At 41.0% G+C, this 7803-nt stretch overlaps 1 pseudogene; it reads right to left on the reverse strand.

Annotated features, from left to right (window-relative positions):
• Window positions 1–7453: 7453 nt before the first annotated feature.
• Window positions 7454–7572, reverse strand: LOC145392329 (5S ribosomal RNA; annotated as a pseudogene).
• Window positions 7573–7803: the final 231 nt, after the last annotated feature.

The following is a 7803-nucleotide window of genomic DNA, read 5'->3' on the forward strand; positions in this document are numbered from 1 at the left end:
CGCTGTGTGCACAGGACAATTATCGTGCATGAAAATGATGTTCTCAGGATACGGAAGGGTTTATGTGCGGACAGTAGGCAGCATCACCTCCTCTAGTATCTCCAGATACTGCACAGCCCTAAACCTTCCTTCTATCTCTGTGACCTCACCAACACCATGGAGACCAATCCATCCCCACGCGTTGCAAGTTACGTGACCACTCTGTGTCTGTGCGTAGATGTGCTCCCAAACATAACTACAAAACATTATGTCCTCGTCGGTTTTCATAAATAATACACATCTAATGACTTCATTTTCTATCTTTATACGGTAATATATATTCCATAAGATTTATTTATTTATTCGATTATGCATTACCTATTTTAAATAAAAATTCTCTCTCTCTCTCTCTCTCTCTCTCTCTCTCTCTCTCTCTCTCATGGCCAAAGCACCTAGCAGTACACGGTCACTATTTGTTTCCTTACCTTGACGACTGGAGGAGTGTCAACTTTTCTCATGAGAAGACTTTCTCTTGAACCTCCCATGTGAAACTTCGTTGCTACAGGCTTAACAACACGAGATAAGTCACAATGAAATTGAAACAGTACAATTTACCGAACGTTCATGAATATCATAAATAATTAAAGCAAGTGGTAATATCGCTTTGCGATACTTAGAACAATTTGTAGCTGAATGAATATATATATATATATATAATATATATATATATATATATATATAGAGAGAGAGAGAGAGAGAGAGAGAGAGAGAGAGAGAGAGAGAGAGAGAGAGATAGGTAGATAGATAAATAGATAGATAGACATAGAAAGAGAGAGAGAGAGAGAGAGAGAGAGAGACAGAGAGACAGATATAGAGATAGATAGAGATATCGATATAGAGATATCGATATAGAGATAGAAATATCGGTATAGAGATAGATATCGGTATGTATATATATATATATATATATATATATATATATATATATATATATATATATATATATATATATACAGTATATATCTCTATCTATCTATCTATCTATTTATCTATCTATCTATCTATAAATGTGTGTTTGTGTGTGTGTGTGTATATATATACATATATATATATATATATATATATATAGAGAGAGAGAGAGAGAGAGAGAGAGAGAGAGAGAGAGAGAGAGCCTTTGTTGTACGGTGGTAAAGTGTGCGTTTTCGTACACTGGAGAGCGAGGAATCGCGCGCGGCCAGGGTAATAAACTTTGGAAGCATTCTCCCGGCCATGTACTGCTTTGGCGGACACCAGGGGTGCTGTTGTTGAATCAGTGTCGCATACTGTAAAGTATGTTTGCATCCAGTCGGCTTGCGCGGGCCGATTACACTTGGTTCACAGACTACACACACATCCAAAGCCACTCCAACGCTACAATTACACTTACAAGCACTTCTCACCCTACATACAATCTCTACTAGACAGCCTAAGCCACTTGGTAGAGATACATTGGCTGTATCGTCCCGACTTCTGTCGGGATAGGCCGGTCCTGCAGTGGCTACTCAAATGGCTGATGATGATGACATATATATATATATATATATATATATATATATATGTATGTATATATATGTATATATACAGTATATACATATATACATAGATATATATATACATATAGATATATACACATATTTATATATATATATATATATATATATATATATATATATATATACATAGGCTGCTTCCCCCAAGGAAAGGGAGGTAGCCGAGACAGGACGACTCACTCTCCATTTACTCATCCATTCAAACACATTCATTCGCATCTTAGCCCCAAAGGGGAGAACAGACAGATCCTCACCGCACCACACCGCACAAGGGTCAACTGTGCAATGCAATCAGTGACATCCGCAGCAGGGCCCAACAGCAGAACTGGTTTACCTCTGCCACATCATAACAGACCCATCCCCTTACCCGCACCTGACCTGACTAGCTGATCAGACCAAATGCGGGAGAATATCCCCTCAGGGCTGCGTCATCACTTACTCATTCACAATTTCTCTCCATTTATTTCTGTCACGCACAACCACTCTTCCTTGCTCAACAGACATCCCTCTCGTATCCAGCGCTCTCTTCACACTGTCCATCCATCCTATTCATGGCCTTCCTCTCAGCCTTACACCTCTCACATCAGATCTAGTTATCTTTTTCATCAATCACTCATTATCCATTCTCTCCATATGCCCAAACCATTGCAACACCCTCTGCTCAACTCTATCAGCCATCTCCCGAACAACTCCAGTTCTCCTTCGCACTTCATCATTTCGCACTCGATCCATACGCGTCACTCCACACATACTCCTCAGACATCTGATCTCCATTACATTCAAACTTTTCCTCTCTGCTACACCCATATTCCATGTTTCAGCCCCATATAATGCAGTCGGTACCACAACACCCTCATACAGCCTTCTCTTTACATCCATTCTAAGCGAACAACATTTAAACACTTTTTCAATCCTCCCAGCACCTTTCCTACATCATTTATTCTAAACTTCACTTCTGCATCTATTCTTCCATCCACAGCAACATGTGACCCTAAATATTTAAAAGAATCTACCTCCTCAAGCAACTCACCATTCAAAACTATATTCATCCCCCTACCATTAATCAACCTCGTACACTTCATCACTTTACTCTTATTCTCATTTACTTTCAATTTCCTCCTTTCACACACCCTTCCAAACTCCTCTACCAACTGTCTCAATCTCTCCTCTGAATCAGTCACCAGTGCAGTATCATCTGCAAACAGCAGCTGCTTCAGATTCCACTCTCCTCCATCAACATTTACCAGACTCAGACCACCTAAAACTCTTGCATTCACCTCCCTTACAACACCATCCATGTAAATATTAAACAACCAAGGCGACATCACACATCCCTGTCGCAGCCCCACTCTCACGGGAAACCAATCACTCACAGCATTTCCCACTCTTACACACGCTCTACTATTTACATAAAAACTTTCCACCCCTTTTAGTAACCTACCATCAAGTCCATACAATCTTAAAACAGTCCACAAAGCCTCCCTATCAATTCTATCATACGCTTTCTCTAAATCCATAAATGCCCAAAACACATCCTTGCCTTTTGCTAAATGCTTTTCATACACTTGTCTCACAGCAAACACCTGATCAACGCATCCCCTCCCTCTCCTAAAGCCACACTGCTCATCACTAATCACTCCCTCTGTACCCTCTCTAACTCTCATAATTAATACTCTACCATACACCTTACCTACAACACTCAACAGACTTATACCCCTAAAGCTAGTACATTCATACTTATCACCCTTGCCTTTATACAACGGGACCACACAAGCACTTGCCCAGTCAACTGGCACCATACCTTTCTCAAAGCACACATTCAACAATCTTACCAACCAGTCAAGAATAGTCACTCCACCACCCTTCAGGCATTCTACAGCACACCCATCCATACCTGCAGCTTTCCCTGTTTTCATCTCCTTTACTGCCTTCTCCACTTCCTCCTTCGTGATCAAAGAATCATTCAACTCTCCCAACACATTTATTCCTTGCACCCTTGCATCCGCCACAATCTCAACCACCCTTTCCTCCTCTACATAACAATCTTTCAAAATACTCTGCCCATCTCTTCCTTACTGCATCCATCTCATTTAACATCCTTCCATCCTCTGCTTTTACTCGTTCTTCCTTCCCAGACTCTCCCTTTCGCACCCTTTTCACCTCCTTCCAAAACATTTTCTTATTCTGTTGAAAATTCTCTGTCAGCCGCCTACCCCACCTGTCATCTGCTGCCACTTTAGCATCATGCACAGCCTTTCTCGCTCTATTCCTCTTTTCCTTATACCTTTCATATGACATCTCATCCTTCCTCTGCAGCCACACTTCATATGCACATCTCTTCTCAGCCACAGCCATACTTACTTCCTCGCACCACCATTCACTTCCTTTTCTTACACCACCACCCACACGTCTCACACCACACACCTCTTCTGCATGCCCCACAACAACACTCTTAAACAACTGCCATTCCTCCTCCACGCTGCCATTTTCCCGATCTTTCACTGCGTTCCACTCATCTTTCAATTTCCCCTGATACTCTATCTTTTTCTCTCTTTTATCCAACTCACTCACTTTCAAAACCTCCCTGCCACACCTAACCCTCCTAGCTCTCACCCATCTCTTACCTACTCTTAACTTTCCCTCCACCAGGTAGTGGTCAGACATACCTCCACCCTCCCCTCTCAGAACTCTCACATCCAACAATTTTCCTATTACATTCCTAGACACAACCACATAGTCCATCAAGGCTCTATCAACAACCCTTCAACCCTCCTGTCTCACCCATGTATACTCATAAATATCTTTCTTCTCAAACAGCGTATTCCCAATCACCATCTCTCGCTCAACACACATCGCTATCATTCGTTCCCCATTTTCATTTCTTCCAGGCACACCATGCATACCAATTACGCCTTCAACTGCTACATTTCCCACTCTAGCATTCAGATCTCCCATCATTACCACATTCACATTCGCTCCAAAACTCTGCAGACACTCAACATCATTCCAGAAAGACTCCCTCTCTTGTTCATCCTTTTCACTACCAGGCCCATATGCACTCACAAACACCCACAACTCACGTTCAAATTTCGCTTTCACCCACATCAGTCTCGATGACACCTCCTTCCATTCAATCACACATTGCTGTACTTCCGGATTCACTAACAAGGCCACACCTTCTCTTGCCCTTCCTCTATCAACACCTGACAATCTTCCATTCACACTTCCAAACATAGATTCCCCCTTCCCTTTCATCTTCGTTTCACTCAAAGCTAACACATCCAACTTTCTTCTCACAAACATTCTCCCAATCTCCTCCCTTTTAGCCTCAATCGTACTACATCCACGCACATTCATAGACCCAATCTTCAGGGTACTGGGATAATTCCATCCCCCATCCCTTTCTCTGGCCTGTCTCTTTTTAGGAACTAAAAAACAGAGGAGGGGGTCCCTAGTCCCCTCACCCCGCCCCTTTTAGTCGCCTTTTACGACATGCAGGGAATACGGTGGCAGTATTCTTCCTAACACAACCTGACCACAGAGTAGTAGTACCACCCCATATTGCGGCCAGGTTGTATATATATATATATATATATATATATATATATATATATATATATATATATATATATATATATATATATATATATATATATATATATATATATATATATATATATAAAGAGAAAGAGAGGAAATTTTAATTTAAGCATCGCCCAAGTATCTGCTGACAATATCCCCTCACGGGGCTCATTCTCAGTAGAAATGCATTGCAATAGAAACGCAAAATATACTGTAGTAAGATAATCAGCAACATTCATATTATGAGATGGTTACCTTAAAATTCTTCCTAGCAGCTCCACTAATTAACTTTCACATCCATGAGGTGCATAAGACATGGTTCTGTAACATCAAACAGGGACTACGAAACCAAATATTCAGTTTTAATTTGGAGCTCCTAACCAACACCGATCCCTCCCCCACAGTGTTTGGAGGAGATGGTAGGAAAGAGACAACGATGAAGACAGTGGAATGAAGATGCTACCAAATGGGTAACTAGCGTCAATTAACACTGGTAGCCGTGGGGTTCTTCCCTCATTTTAATACAAAATTATGTTGCTTGAAGTTAGTCAGTCCCCGGATGTAGGCTAAGTTGTTAAGCCCCGTCCACACTCTTGCCTATCGGGCAGTAACTGGCGAACTGTTTCCTCATCGGGCAGTCTGTCAGGAACGACTGTGATGTCCACACTGCTGAGTAGTTGGTCAGGCAGTAAAGTCGACCAGCAGTCAGTAGGTGGTCGGCAGCGATTGAGTGCGCTATGACCATATGGAACGCAAGTGAAAAGAAAAAGAAATAACTTAGTGAAGCATATAAATTGTTGCAATTGTAAATAAAGAAAACAATGAAGAGTGCAGAAAAACAATATGGTGAAAGAAGCAACTTTTTGAGGATGGCAAATCATGGCAGGGTCCTTGGCTCATGCCCGGCACCAGAGCACCGGGAGATGTCTGATAATTTCCCTCAACTACAGACACTGGCTGTCCGCTTGTTTGCCAATCAAAGTTGCCACAAAGTGTTCGATGACGGGCTTTCAGATCACATGACTGCTTTGACTTGATTTGTGTATCGCGAACCGGCATCATTCTCGATTGCCAGAATGTTTACCGTGTGCAATATAGCTGCGAGATGAGCACGACGCTGATTCCAACACATATCTCACAACGGTTTTATCTTCTTTTATCTTTTCCAAGAAAATTCATCGCGATCATTAAATTCCACATGTTTTCTTATGTGGTGAAAATGAATACAGGGACGGCATGGTAATAATTTATGAGGGTTTGTTTTTGCCTAACAAATACTGTTAACAACCCTGCCATTACAAATAAACTACCTCCCCTACAAGTAAGAAGGAATGTTGCCTCCCTTGTGCCACCTCTCCAAACCATCATGCTACACGGGCATCTGGTAGCGCTCATGACTGAACTGTCACTCAGCCATTATGCAGAACTTCTGCCCATCAGAATTCTTTCATTCCCCGTACTGCATCTCTTTGGAACTCGCTTCCCCAGGGTTGTTTCCCTCTAAACTTCAACCTACAGCTGTTCAAGTCCAACTATTACAGATATTTTATGAACAGAGGACACCAGTAATCTGGTGCATGGATTATTTCTTATTCATTTGTTTTTCCTTCCTCTGTTCTGCTATTTAAAAAAAAAAAATCACTAATGTTGATAATGTTTCAACTTTACTTGCCTATATTTCACCCTCGGTGAGCATAGAACAAAATCATAATAATTTACAGTAAGTTTATTTTACTATATCTCATCATCGGTAGGCATAGAACAAAATAATAATAATTTACAGTAAGTTTATTTCCTGACAAATATTCATTCCTCATAACATTATAAAATAATGTTCTCTCCAAAATAACGTGTGATCTATATATGACAAATAAATAATACCCCTTTTTTATTCAGAAAACTGTCCAAACGATTATCATGACAACATTGGATGAAAATATTAATTCATAATAAATCTACCACTTTAATTACACTCAATATTTTTATTTATTCGATTACACATTACCTATTTTAAAGGGTTTTGGCACCCCTTTCGTCCCGAGTCAGTCCTTTTCAGCTTTTCAACTGTCTCTCGTTTCTTTCGTTTTTCCTCGTGCTTGCCGTCTCTTTCTATTTCCTTCTCTATTGTGCTACAAAGTCTTACTGGCTTAGTACAGTCGTCTCTCTTCTTATTTTTTCATTCATTCATTCATTGCCAGACGCCATGTATCCCAAACGGGGTGGCCAAGGCTTAGATTTAATTGTTTTACAGGGAGGGGCACTAATCCTCCACCAACCTCACTTGACACATAGGGAGAACGTTATGCCAACAGCATCTGGTGTTCCCAGGCGGTCACCCATCTAAGTACTGACCAGACCCAACGTTACTTAACTTCGCTGATCGGACGGGAAGCGGTGTACTCAACGTGGTATATATATAATATATTTGGTGAAATACAAAAGGTAGTAAGACAACAAATAGTTCTGTATTAATTTAACCCGCCCCATCCCGACGTTTTCTGGGCAGTGGTATGCCCCAGTCCCGACATTTTTGGACCTTTTTTTTTTTAGGCTCAAACATTCGCTTTTGGTGAGAAACATCGAAAATTCGTAAGGAAATCGCTCACCTGAGGTTTCAAATACTCGATCCAGGTATGAGTACCTCCTTACCTGA

This window comes from Coenobita brevimanus, chromosome 21 (assembly GCF_032717465.1).
Source record: "Coenobita brevimanus isolate Jiangsu-jjx chromosome 21, ASM3271746v2, whole genome shotgun sequence".
Taxonomy (NCBI): Eukaryota; Metazoa; Arthropoda; class Malacostraca; order Decapoda; family Coenobitidae; genus Coenobita; species Coenobita brevimanus.